General features: G+C 38.3%; 1 protein-coding gene and 1 long non-coding RNA gene across 8 annotated transcripts in view; one reads left to right on the top strand and one right to left on the bottom strand.

Moving 5' to 3' along the window:
• SYT1 (synaptotagmin 1) overlaps nucleotides 1–13,196 on the bottom strand; it is a 535,022-nt gene that overhangs the window by 106,986 nt on the left and 414,840 nt on the right. The window lies entirely within an intron of this gene.
• LOC102155931 overlaps nucleotides 1–13,196 on the top strand; it is a 304,818-nt gene that overhangs the window by 116,092 nt on the left and 175,530 nt on the right. For all 4 annotated transcript variants that reach the window (XR_005370395.1, XR_005370393.1, XR_005370392.1 and 1 more), the window contains exon 3: nucleotides 1,113–1,189. This is a non-coding gene — a long non-coding RNA (uncharacterized LOC102155931). The remainder of the gene's footprint in view (nucleotides 1–1,112; nucleotides 1,190–13,196) is intronic.

The following is a 13,196-nucleotide window of genomic DNA, read 5'->3' as shown; positions in this document are numbered from 1 at the left end:
TTTAGGAAGAACCACTTTAGAGAAGGTAGAGGAATTTGTTTTGGTTAATTTCATATGTGAATTTTTAGTTGGAGGGTAGGGAAATGTGAAAAGAATATAGAATATGATGCCTAAAATATCACCATTCATACCCTTTTGGTAAGCTCTAGATTGCTAGGAGTCCTTTAAAATGATATGAAATACTGTTTTGCCCCCTAGTGGATGATATGACAATCCATCACAATATTACATTTTAGTTGATAGTTTCTTGGAGTATGGAAGATTTAACTGAGTGGAAATGAGCAACAATGAAGGTGATTCTGGTTATGTCTATAACTTGAGATGCTGCTTTACTTAGAAGAGGGCATAAGTCTGGGTAAAGGGCCAATTGTATGAGGACATGTGAAGAAAGGGAATAATGGAAGACAGTTTAGAAGGTATCCAAAGACAAACCTTTACCAAGTTACCTTGTCCCGTTAATGTTCTTCCTATATTAACTACATGTCCTTGATTTCCTGGGACAGGCCTAATTTTCAATATTCCATTTTCTTGTCCACATGTGACTTTGAGGCTCTGTGGTAAAGTGGATCCTGAACACTCGTTCCCATAATTCAAATAACTAATTTAATCTTCTATAGTGAAATGTAGATACCAAGTAATTTTGAAGTATGGGCAACATATTTCTAAATAAAAATGCAGATTTGACCTCTGCACTTAAAAGGAAGCATTGCTAGGAAATATTATGTGGAAGGTGGGCCATTGATCCTGGAGCATTCATTAAAAACAACAACAACAACAACAACAACAACAACAACAACAACAACAAAAATGCCAGATAATCCTTGGAAGGGATTGTTGGGCACTTTTCACCCTGAGAAGTGTTCTCTCTTTACAGCAGAGATGTGCATTTGAATGATTTCTATATAGTCTTCTACTGATAGAGCAGCATTAAATTTTTACCAATCACGGCAACAACAAAGACTTTGTATCCTGACCTTCTGTCGCTCGTAGTTATCTTTACTTGTGCGTCCCAACTAACTTGAAAGGATACTATGGGGTAATGGGGTGTTGACAGAGAAAATTCAGTAGCCAAGGTGCTGTTTTTAATCCAAAGAATACTTTTCCCTTTTTAGTTCCAGGATGCTGGTGACCAAGGGGGAAATCTGGAGGAAATGGCAGTGCCACACAATTAGGAAGCCTCATTGGCATGGTAAGTTTTTCCTTTTCCTCCTCACGGAGGGCTGGGTAAAAAAAAATGAGATGGAATGGTGAGCAGACCCAAGCTGTGCTGCTCACCAGCTCTAGGGGACGCTCTAAGCAAATTCTTCCCTTCCTGTTAAACTGTATAAGTAGCACTTGCTGTATCTTCCTCTGAGGATTACATAAGATCTACATGTGAGCCTGAGGTGGGGGGGGGGGGGGGGGGGGGGACACAAAATCCAGGAGAGAACGGAAAGGAAGACGATAAAAAGTGTGGTATAGATAGGAGAGTCACATAGAAGCTGGTGAAGAGAGAAAAGCTACTTAATAGCAAGGTTAGGGAGCAGCTTCTCCACTCTGGCTTCATTCAGCTGGCCAGTGAGTCTGTCCATAGCAAATGGGAGCCTTGGAGAAAAGAGAAGGTGGAGAAGAAAAGCTGATGAATTGGGGTTGGGGAGGCAAGGCAGTGGGAAAAAATAGAGAAAGGAATAGAAGGGAGAGAAAAAATTGGAGGATGAGAGTAAGGAAAAAAAAGTTTATCTATTTCATCTTCTATTAGAAAGAGGGCAGAAGGAAGGAGATGATAAGGAAAATCAAACAGCTTGGGAATAGTAAGAAAAGCAGTGGGAGGATTTTGAAAGTTTTTTTATGTCAACTCAACTCATAAGAGATGAGACCTGCTGCCTGGCGAGGGACTGTGGGGGTGGGACCTTAATTATTAGTTCAACTGGGAAGAACCCAGGAGACGTATTTGCAGTAATTCAGATCCACAGACATAAAGAATTTGATTGAACCTCAGATGACAGGATATATTTTGTAGACTGTGTCAGAAGGAAAAGCACGAAGCACTGTGGTGATTTCCCTGAACCAAGCTAAATCTAGACTGTTGGTTCTCTCCCAGATTGAAGTAGGAGATATAGGTTAGAGCAGTGTCATTGGAAAAAGAGTCTATGATATGTTGGAGTTCCATTAATGGCAGCAGAGAGATTTGATGTTAGAATAGGGAAATAGAAAAGTGTGAAATAGAAAGCCATTGAGAAGAACATGGGCATTCTAGCTTCTAGTTGCTTTTAATCCAGAACAGAGATGCATTCTGGTGGTGGCTGGAACAGCCTGAGATGCCCTTTACATGTATGCCAACAAGTCGTATGAGGAAAAAATACCTGAGGATAAAAAGTTGTGAATAAGAATAAGGTAGCATGGGATCCCTGGGTAGCGCAGTGGTTTGGCGCCTGCCTTTGGCCCAGGGCGCGATCCTGGAGACCCGGGATCGAATCCCACATCGGGCTCCCGGTGCATGGAGCCTGCTTCTCCCTCTGCCTATGTCTCTGCCTCTCTCTCTCTCTCTCTGATGACTATCATTAAAAAAAAAACAAAAAAGAATAAGGTAGCATGGGAGTTTAGCAAGAAGGGAAAGTATGTATTTTGGGGTAGATGGCCCCTAAAAGTTGCTGTTTGGGTACCTTTTGGTAAGATGTAGGAAATTATTTTTGACCAAAAGGAAAATATTATCAATGTTTACAATAAAGAGAGGGAAGTTAACACTCCAGAAGAGATTGGTCGGGGAAAAGGGGCTTGATACTCATTAATGGGGGGAAGACTACCACCCAGAGTGGAGGAATGGATTCTTGGAAAGGAAAAACATGGGTGTGAACATGTGGCAGGAAAGACAAAAGCTAAAAAAGACCAGCTTTGTGAATGGGCCTGGCTCTCTCTGTCTTTATGAGCAAGGAGAACTAAGATGGCAGAAATGTAAGCATCCGGGTGAAACACAGCCAGCTTTTAGATAGACTCTTGGAAATGGTGGTCTCACTTTGAAAAGATGTTTAAAAGTACAAACAGCATTTATGCCGATGATGCCCGAGTAGGCGGCCAAGTCCATGGACATAAAAAGGAAAATTATAAAAGTATTGTACAAAGCAGTGTCAAGGGAGATACACACTATGGAGCAGAGACATTACTACCTGAAAGCGATTTCATTTGAGTTTGCACGAAAGAGGACAAGAGCTCTACTTGCATGCTCTTGATTGCCCCGTGTTCTACTGTGCCTTCAATCTTTGGACATGCTCTTGCTTTGCCTGGTATAACCTCCCTCCCTTTGTTTTTCTACTGGATTCCTACTTATTTCTCAACTGTTACCTCTTTGAGTCTCTACTATACTCTGAGTCTGGCCCTTCTTCCCTCTTTGTGCTTCCACCACACCTTTCCAAACTCTCAGTGTAGCACTTGTAGTACTATTCTCTACATATCTGTTTACCTGTCTGCCTCTTTCATTAAAGAAGCCCTGTGTTTTAATCAGTTTTGACTAACAGCGTGTCTGCTGTATGGCTAAACATCAGTATAAAGGGTCAGATCAAGAGAGATTGTGTCTTACTGTAGGACGGGCAGAGGACAGAGAAAGATGACAATTCTTCGTTTGTGTGTTATGGTAGGAAAAGTTTGCAATTAGTTGGTCAAGACTGAGAGGGAAAAATGAAAGGCTATCTTATATGCACTAGTGATGGAGAAAAACTAGGTCTAGCACATAGCACATTTTTTTTAGAGTTAAAATATCATTTAGATTTCTTATGAAAAGCAAAAAAATGGAAGTAGCGTTTTGGGAGAAGGCTTTCTGGGAGAAGGTATGCCAAAAGCAATGGATAAAGATCATTGGGAAAATAACTTGACAGAGTAAAAATGTAGAAAAGGCAAAGAGATAACACGATTTGGGAGGAGTCAGTAGGCTTTAAAAATGATAACATGAGTAACACTGGGAATTCCTCTAGTTTGATGGTAGGAGAGAAATTGTAACTAGATTAATATAATAACTACCTTTGATGATAAATGCTAAGAATAAAATGAGATCAAAGATATAAAAGAGCTTTGAAATAGTAATCTGTAAATGAAAGGTATTAACATTATTTTTTTTGCTAACTTGATAACAGTAGAATAAAATTTAAAAAAATTTCCCCTACTTCTTTGCTTCATTATTACCTCTTTTTAGATATCGAGTAGCTGGATCTTGTAAAGATGCAAAAGAACCCTCTGTTACTTGATGACTTAATAGCTGAGGTGGAATATTTGAATTTCTGAATTGGTATAAAAGTCAATTAAGACTATGGCCATTTTAGTTATTTCGAGGGGAATAATAACCCTCTATAGATGGAATGCTATGGGAATTGTAAGGAATTCCTTACTTGAAATGAAGTTTTTGTGCTACAGGCCTGTTGCACCGACTTGATAGTTTCATAGAGTCACTGTGAAAACCATCTATCTCATCAGATTGTGGGGAATAGAAACAGTCTTTCTCATGCAGAGTCCCTTCAGTTTTTGGATATAGCTGAGATTCTATGGAGCCGTGTACATAGACGTACAGACTAGAAATTGGAACTTCTTCATCTTGACTATGTGTAACCGACTCAAAGCAACGTTAGTTTACCTCCTTTAGAAAATAGGTTAAAGTGAGCAATTCAAAGGTGAGAAGTGAACACTCCTGACATCTCCACTGATCTCGCAGTTTCTTAGTGAAGCTGTCTCATCTGCATATTACTTTTTTTTTCAGAGTTTTTGACTTCTGTCTCTTCGGTGGTGATCTTCTGTTCTCATTCATTTCTGCTTAAAGGTTATGCAGCTAATTAGTGTATTTCTCCTGTAAGCCATAAATGCATTGCATGTTGTGGCAGTTACAGAGGAAGTCAAGATCCTCTCTAAGTATATTTGGAATCTCGTTTGCCAAGATTTCACAAATTGTTCATTTTGCAGAAACAATTTAGTTTCCATGTGGTTTGCCTAGGGGAAAGTTCACTGGTGTTCATTGTTAAGAAAATCAGAACAACATTAGAGAATTCAGTGGTCCCTTGAATGTCACTAAATCACATAATGCAAAAATACAGTTAATCTGCAGGTGAGTATGATATGAATTTGAACGGCAGCCACTCTCTTCAGACAAAGAAAGCACACAGGTACATCTTATTTGCTTCATTTTGCATGTATTCAGGCTGAGCGTTGGAGTGACCCTGCTGAGATGTCAGGGTGTTTTTAGTTATGTAAAATACATCACAGATTTTTGCGAGCAATGATTACTAAAAGAGTTTTTTTAAGACCTGTGTTATGCAATTGGTAACTCAAGGCATTTTAAACTATGATGATTTTCTTCCTTATTTGCAATGGCTTTCTGGCTTTCATCTTTTTGATCAGGATATTTTTATGAAAGAAATTTTCTTTAGTTTCTAGGAGATGTAAATGAGAAAACTGACCCATACATTTCTCGTCAATATCACCAGATGGCTTTTATCATTTTATTAGGATTTTGTTTTTATCTGTGGTTTTTATCTATTATGTGATATCCTACTATGGAAATCAATACTAATTTTTTTGAAACACTTTTTCAACTGTGAAATCACATAAAAGCATGTTTACCAACATTGTACCCTAAAATAGTTTGTAGATTTCCACAAAAACTACCTCAGAAAAGTAGTGACCATTGTTCAGTACATTCTGCAAAGGGATAAATTAAGAGCCTGAGGTAATCTTATTTCCATTGCTTTGAAATGAAAATTAATTCTTGGCAAATAAATGAAAAAAACTTAAATCACACAAGTTTCAGAAGATTGCCCCAAATCTTTCAACTAGGAGAAAGAATATGTGAAATCTAAGGGAGAGCATTTTGAATTTGAAACTGAAAAGAACTGTATAAAACCGTGTTATCTGAAATAACAAGTGTTAATGAGAATGTGGAGAAAAAGGAACCCTTGTACGCTGTTGGTGGGAATGCAAATTTGTGCAAGCCACTGTGGAAAACAATAACAAAAACAACAAAAATAGAATTACCATATGATCTAGTAATTCTACTACTATTTACTGAAAAAAATGAAAACACTAATTCAAAAAGATATGTGCACCCCTATGTTTATTGCAGCATTGTTTACAATAGACAAGGCACAGAAGCAAGCCAAATGCCCATCCATAGATGAATGGATTAAAGATGTGTGGGGTGTGTGTGTGTGATAGAACGTTACTCAGCCATAAAAAAGAATGGTATCTTGCCATTTGCAACATGGATGGACCTAGAGGGCATGATATTATGTGAAATGTCAATCAGAAAAAGACAAATACCATATGATTTCACTCATATGTGGAATTTAAGAAATAAAACGAATGAAGACAAAAATACTCAAATACGGAGAACTCAACTAGTCGTTGCCAGTGGGAAAGTGGGTAGAGGGATGAGTAAAATTGGTAAAGGGGATTAAGAGTACCCTTATTGTGATGAGCACTGAGAAAGTATGGAGTTGTTGAATCATTATGTTGAATGATTACAGTTAATATAACATTGTATATTAATTATACTTAAGTAAAGAAATTATGTTATCTGTAAGAAACCTTTAGATAGTATGAATCTTTGAATATTTGAAAGCATTTGGATGGAGAAGATGAACCATAGATACATATGACCACTTTTTGAGAAGTTACAATAGAAGAATCTTTAAGCTTATGGGGAAAATCACAAAAAAAGTTAGAGAATGTATAATATTATAGGACAGTTAATTCAAAATTTATCTAGAATGAATTAAAGGTAAAGAAATGAATCAGTGATGTTACTTACAGGTGAGAATGGTACAGAGTTAGGTGGGAAAACTTTCTGAAGGGAGATGTTTCTATTGTAAATTATGAATACACCAAGTGTCTGTCCATCAACTGATCAATGGGTAAAGATGTGTGATTTATATACAATGGAATATTATTCACCGAAAAAAAATCTTGCTATTTTTAACAACATGGATTGTACCTGAAGTATGTAATGCTAAGCCAAATAACTCAGTAAAAGACAAATACCATGTAATTTCATTCATGTGGAATTTAAGAAACAAAACAAATGAACAATGAGGGAAAAAGGAGAGGGAGACAAACCAAGAAACAGATGATAGAGAACAAACTGGTGGTTACCAGAGGGGAGGAAGAGGGGAGGTATCTGAAACAGGTGATGGGGATTAAGGAGTGCACCTGTCCTGATGAGCACTGGGTGATGTGTGGAAGTGTTGAATCTCTGTATTGTGCACTTGAACTAATGTAACATTGTATGGTAATAAACTGGAATTAAAATAAAAATAAAGAGCCAAAAAAATAAAAAAAAAAGCTCCTCAATTGTGTGTGAAGGTAAAGTTTAAAATTGAACAGCTCACAGAAATAAGTTGGGGCAGTTTTTCCTAGGGTCTTTGAGAAAGTTTCCTATCTTAAAAAAAAAGTATATCAAGAAAGGAAAATGGACTAGAGCCTAAATCTGTATTCCTAAAAGATGTTAGGTTCTCAAAAATTATTTTGGAAACGGTAACTGCGATAGTTAAGACTGCAGTTAAACTACTGAGTTCAAACCAGGGCTTCTCACTAGTTGTATGATCTGGGAATATTCTGAACTTCTGTGGGACTTTGTATCCTCACCAGTAAAGTGGGATTTAAAGACCCTAAATCAAAGGAGTAGTATTAGACTTAATATATGCGCAGTGCATACAACAGAATCTGACACTTAGTGCTCAATAAATGTTGTTTTTGATTACAAGCCCTCACTGATGGATTTCAGATCTTCCCATGCCATGAAATACAGGTCATCATTCTCTCTGGTGAATGAACAAATTGAGGCTCAGTCATGTGAAGTAACTTTTTAAAGGTAACATGGGTTTTAGAAGCCAGAACACAGACAGGTCTTTTAAGTACCAGAGTCCATGTTCATTCTTCTATGTGGCAAAACTTGTGAAATTTTAAGTTTCCTTTTATAGTGGATCATTATTCAATAGTATTAAACTCTATGCCAGTAAGCTACTGTTAGCATAAGATGCTGAACTGGAAAAAAAAAAAAAAAAACATGGCAGGATTTCCCTGGTGTAAGTGTTCACAGCCAGATTCTTTATCTCTAATATTATGCATCATCTGTTAAGCAATTTGTAATTGCTTTCAAGTCTTCCAGAATGCACAAGAATCAGCAGACTACAATTCCTGAATGACCGTCTCAAGGTCTTGCACGGCTATCTGCAGACTGTTGAGATGAAAGTGTTTCTCAGAGGAGCAGAAGCATGTCCAAACACAAGCTCCCCAATTTCCCTTTACATTATGAGGTTGCCTGAGCTAAATACACTGACTAAAGGAGATGTATCAAGCTGCCTTGATTCAGAAGGGATAATAAAATTTATTCTCTGGCCTCATAGGGATTTAGTGAGGTCAGAGAAGAAAAAAAGGAAAGTATAGGCTTTCTGCAAAAGAGGGGATAAATGCAAGAAGGGGATTATTTTAAGCAGTGAATTAGAAAAATATAAAAGCAAGCCACCTTCTCTAACCAAGAGGCAAGTGCTATCTTCTCAGTTCTCCTGTGGCCAAAGGCCAATGGATTGTGTGATTGAAGTACTTACTGGGCTGCACGTAGTAGAGGTTAGAACTAAAGTCTCCTATAGATGGAGATTTGAAACCTTGTTTGCCACTGTCTAGCTAGTGGCCTTCGGCAGATTGCTTCATCTCCTTGAGCTTTCTCTTTCTGACTTTATGAAATGGGGATAACGATAGAACTGATCGCAACTAGTTGTTGAAAGGATTCAATGAGATGAGATAAACTCAATGAGATGAGGTAAAGTGCTTAGAGTGGTGCTTAGAACATGGTAAATGCATAGTGCCTGCTAGTTATTCTGTTCTTCTCAGTAGCATTTCTACCCATAAACAACTAAGGATTTTTTTTGAAATGATATTTTATCCATCTTTGCGGGCTCACTGCTTGGCTAGTGCCGGGTGTAGTACCTGGCACATAACAGACACTCATATTTTTGTTGTATTAATTGATGGATGGATAATGCCTTGTGAATGTTTATATAGACACACCCACCACTCTAATCAGCTGTCTCACTAGACTGTTCTTGGATACACAGAAGAGCACATGGACAATCAGGAATGGGGCCTGGAAAGATGTCTGTGTGAAGGTGTGGGTATCACCACCCTTGGACCCGTCCTAGGTTCTCCTTCTACAGGGCAGCACAGGATCTTCTCACATAGTCTATCAAAGATGAAGTCCACCGAATCCTACCCTTGGGTAAAACATGGGTTGGATTTTGCCTCCCAGTTGACTCTTCAGTTGTCCTGAGCTGGGGTCAACACAGCAGGTGTATTACATCTGGCTGCTTGGCTGGGAAGAGTTAAAATGGAAATCAGAAAGCTCACGGGGAAGCCAGAAGATATGCCAGCCGAAACTGCAAGAGTGAAGGCTATTTTCTCTCCTTCAGAACATTTTTTCCTTTGGAGGGTTTTTTTTTTTTTTTTTTTTAAGAGAAAGTATATGGCTTTTGACTTGTGAGCAATTTAGAGAAATACTAGACTCGTGAGGACATAGTAGAAAAAAATAAGTAATGGTAGTTGATTATGGGTATGGGTACTATTTTGGAGACATTAAATACTATATGTAAAGCATTTAAATTAAGCGAGTTATTAGTGAGGTGAAAAGGTATGAATATCTTAAATTGAAATGAACTGTTTATTTTTATTTTTATTTTATTTTTTTTGAAATGAACTGTTTTAACCAATGTGTCCATAATAGAACTTATGGTTTTCCTCAAAAGTAATGCATCTCTTTTTGTAATTAATTTAATTTGCCCTGTTTATTCACTTCAGTCAGCCAAGCTAGAATTAGAATCATTTTCAATGGTTCTCTGTCTCCCACCTGTCTAATTGATAACAAAGTTCTGTTAAGTACATTTAAAAAAATATTTACTTATTTAAGAGACAGAGAACAAGTGGGGGAGGAGCAGAGGGAGAGGGACAAGCAGACCCCACGCTGAGCGAGGGGGCCTCATTACAGGCCTCAATCCCACAACCCTGAGATCATGACCTGAGCCAGAATCAAAAGTCAGCATCTTACCAAGTGAGCCACCCAGGTGTCCCTGTAAATACATTTCTTAAAACCTTTTTCAAATCTGAGTTTTCTTCACTGTCATAGATTTTTGTACACTCTGCAACAACCCCCTAAATGGACGCCAGAGATGCCAGTTAATCTTTGTATTGCCAGCGCTAGCTTTCTAAACTGGCAGCTTTAATATCCTTATGGCAGCCAACCAGAATCAAATGTTAACTCCCACATTCAAGGCCCTAAGATATTACCCTTATTTATTTTTCTGGATCATCCCTCCCCCCCTCCCCTTTTTGTTTTTCTCTTATGTGTACTCGATCCTAGCCTGGTCTAGGCATCTTGTTCTTGAATTGCTCCACATGCTCACCCAGCTTCCTCTGCTTGGAAGTCCTTATTCTCAACTTGAATTCCTAGTCCTCCTTTATAACTCACTTCAGATTCACTTTCACATCATCCCTTTGAAGTTTCTACTTCAGAAGGCAACATCCCTTCCTCAGACACCTATAAACACCTTGGGGGGAGAAACCAGGTCTAATTTATCTGTAGAACAGTGGGTTCAGCAGAGAATGATCTGTAGATGTGTATTTGCTGAGTTACATCATCAGGTTAATGAAAAAAAAAAAAACTTTCACAAAGGAGCCATGTCCTTTGCTTATGTGATTTCATTTGACATACTTAAAGGTAGAAGGTATAGAGCACATAGTTACTTAGGCAATTCTTGTATATAATGGGTTGATTGCTGGGAAGAAGCAAGGCAAGGGTCTTTGTGGAGTGTGTCACCTGGAGCGTAGGCTTTGGAGTCAGATTGACCTGAGTTAAAATACAGATTCTGTAATTTAATAATCATAGGACTTTGCGGGGAGTCCCTTCACTTTTCCTCTATAAAATGACGGTAACGATACGTCCATATTGTGTGGGAGGGCTGCAGACATCAAACAATATATGAACAGCCCAGAGTACAGTGCTCTTAATTTTATTAAAATAGAGAAACTTTTTAGAAGCACCTGGGTAGCTCAGTAGCTCAGTCAGTTAAGTGTCTGACTCTTGATTCTGGCTCAAGTCATGATCTCAGGGTTGTGAGATCGAGCCCTCACCATGGGGCTGAAGATTTCTCTCCCTTCTTCTCCCTCTGCCCCTCCCCACATGCTCTCTTAAAAACAAAATAAAACAAAACAAAAGGAACTTGTATATAAAAGTTTAAAAATCGGCACATCAATAATACTTCTAAACAGGAAAAAAAGGTGCTAACAGACACATGAAAGAAATGTAGAAGCTTATTACTATAGGATATAGCCTAAATTGTCAAGCTTAGGGTCTGAGGAGCCTGACACTATCACATCGCTGTGTCCATATAACATCCCATGTAACATATAATAGTTCTGTGTAGTGTACAAATGATTATAGAGCTCCTATAGAGGTAATAATAAGACCAATTTAATAGGGAAATCTTGATTTTCCTCATAATTTGATTTCTGGTTGCAACAGTTGAGATACTACAGCTCAAATGGAAAAAGACAAGATATTACACTCGCCGCTTTGCTCATCTGATCCCTGAGTCATTGTAACATGTTTTCTTTCTAGGTTCAGTAGTATCTTTTAACTGTGTACAGAGGGCCTATTTATTGGTGCCATTGGCAGGGTACGTGGGGGGGAATCTGAAGAAGTCTCTGAAATAAACACAACCATTAGGACTTTAAAAAGCCACTTGACGGTCATCCATTTAAAAGCTATTACCAATCAGCTGCCTCTTGCAGGAGAAGAAAAAAAAATCTGTGGATTGAAGACACTTGAAATCAGAGATTAGCCAAGAGATGCTCTTTCATTTCCAAATAGAGAGCCAGGATGTCAAACATCTCTAGTTTCTTGAAACACAGAAATCTCTCTTAGGATTTAATTTTTTTTAAGGGACAAAATGAACTAAAGCCACCCCCCCCCCTTTGCTGTAATAATATCCTGCACTTTTCTTCCTGTGTCCCCAGATGCGTGCATGCAGCTGGCTGCCCTGCTCTGGTGAGCGTGTCTCATTCTGGCTCTTCCTCAGTTCCTATCTGATCATATTTCGAAATGTCATTCATGTTTATGCAGGCCAGTGCACAAAACAAAATTAATTTAACTCACAACGGCGCATTAATATTATTACTTTTGACACCATGGAAAACTTATTAACTATAGCTTGTCACAGGCCTCTCACCGAGTAGCCCAACCTGCAGCATGCAGAGGAAATGTCATATGATGGAAAGGGGTTTGGACTGCCAGACCTTGTAAAAAGTCCAAGTAGTTGAGTTTTTAAATGATTATGCTAAAATTAACTCTCTGTGAATGGCAAGAAGAGCCCTGTCCCATTTTGTTGGACTACACTGTTGGGAAATGTTTTTATGGTGCAGGATTTAAGCCTTATGTATTTTTTCCCTTTATCAATAAATATCATCTTTGTGTTTTAAAGAGGTAGCAGGCAATTTAACACAAATAGCTATTGTGTGAGGCTATAATTACCCCAGACTGTAAATGAAGGAAAGAGCAGAGTGAGCTAGTATTCATTGCATACTTCCTGGTTCTAAGTGTTCTCACCTTACTGCATCTTATTACAATAGCTTGTGGTGCGGGTTTTGTTTTGTTTTGTTTTAAATTGAGGTATTATTGACATTGTAACGAGGTTTTGTATTCTCCGTCTGATGCATAAGGAAATTAAAAGCATGAGAGGCTAGCTGACTTCTGTTTGCAGGGTTCATGAGTGGCAGAGGCACTTGCAACCTGAGTACAAAGGCCTTCCTACTCTGGGAGTCTTCTGCAGTCACACTAAATCTGAAGGAAAAGAGGAAACCATAAGCCTTACACAAAGTGGGCAATATTTCCTCTGCTTTTCATGGAAATGATTTATGGACATTATTTATCACTCAAACCTGGCATTTACAAAGGGACCTGATTTTGGCATTGAAAAAGTTCTATTTTTTTTTTTTTTTTGGTATGAAATTAGACATGTGACAGTATTTTTTTTTTCTTTCTTTCTGTTCAGTACCTGTTGGTCTGTTTTACTACATCCACCAAGGAGATTATATGCTGTTGTTCTTTTTGGCCAGAACACTGCTTTCCCCACCAAGAGGGTGTTCTGTGTCACACTTTGAAACGGTGATTTGGAAAGTGACACAGTCAGTCCTGGGAA

Source organism: Canis lupus, chromosome 15 (genome assembly GCF_011100685.1).
Source record: "Canis lupus familiaris isolate Mischka breed German Shepherd chromosome 15, alternate assembly UU_Cfam_GSD_1.0, whole genome shotgun sequence".
NCBI classification, from domain to species: Eukaryota; Metazoa; Chordata; class Mammalia; order Carnivora; family Canidae; genus Canis; species Canis lupus.
The sequence above is the reverse complement of the archived record's forward strand: the minus strand, read 5'-3'. Positions and strand labels throughout refer to the sequence as shown.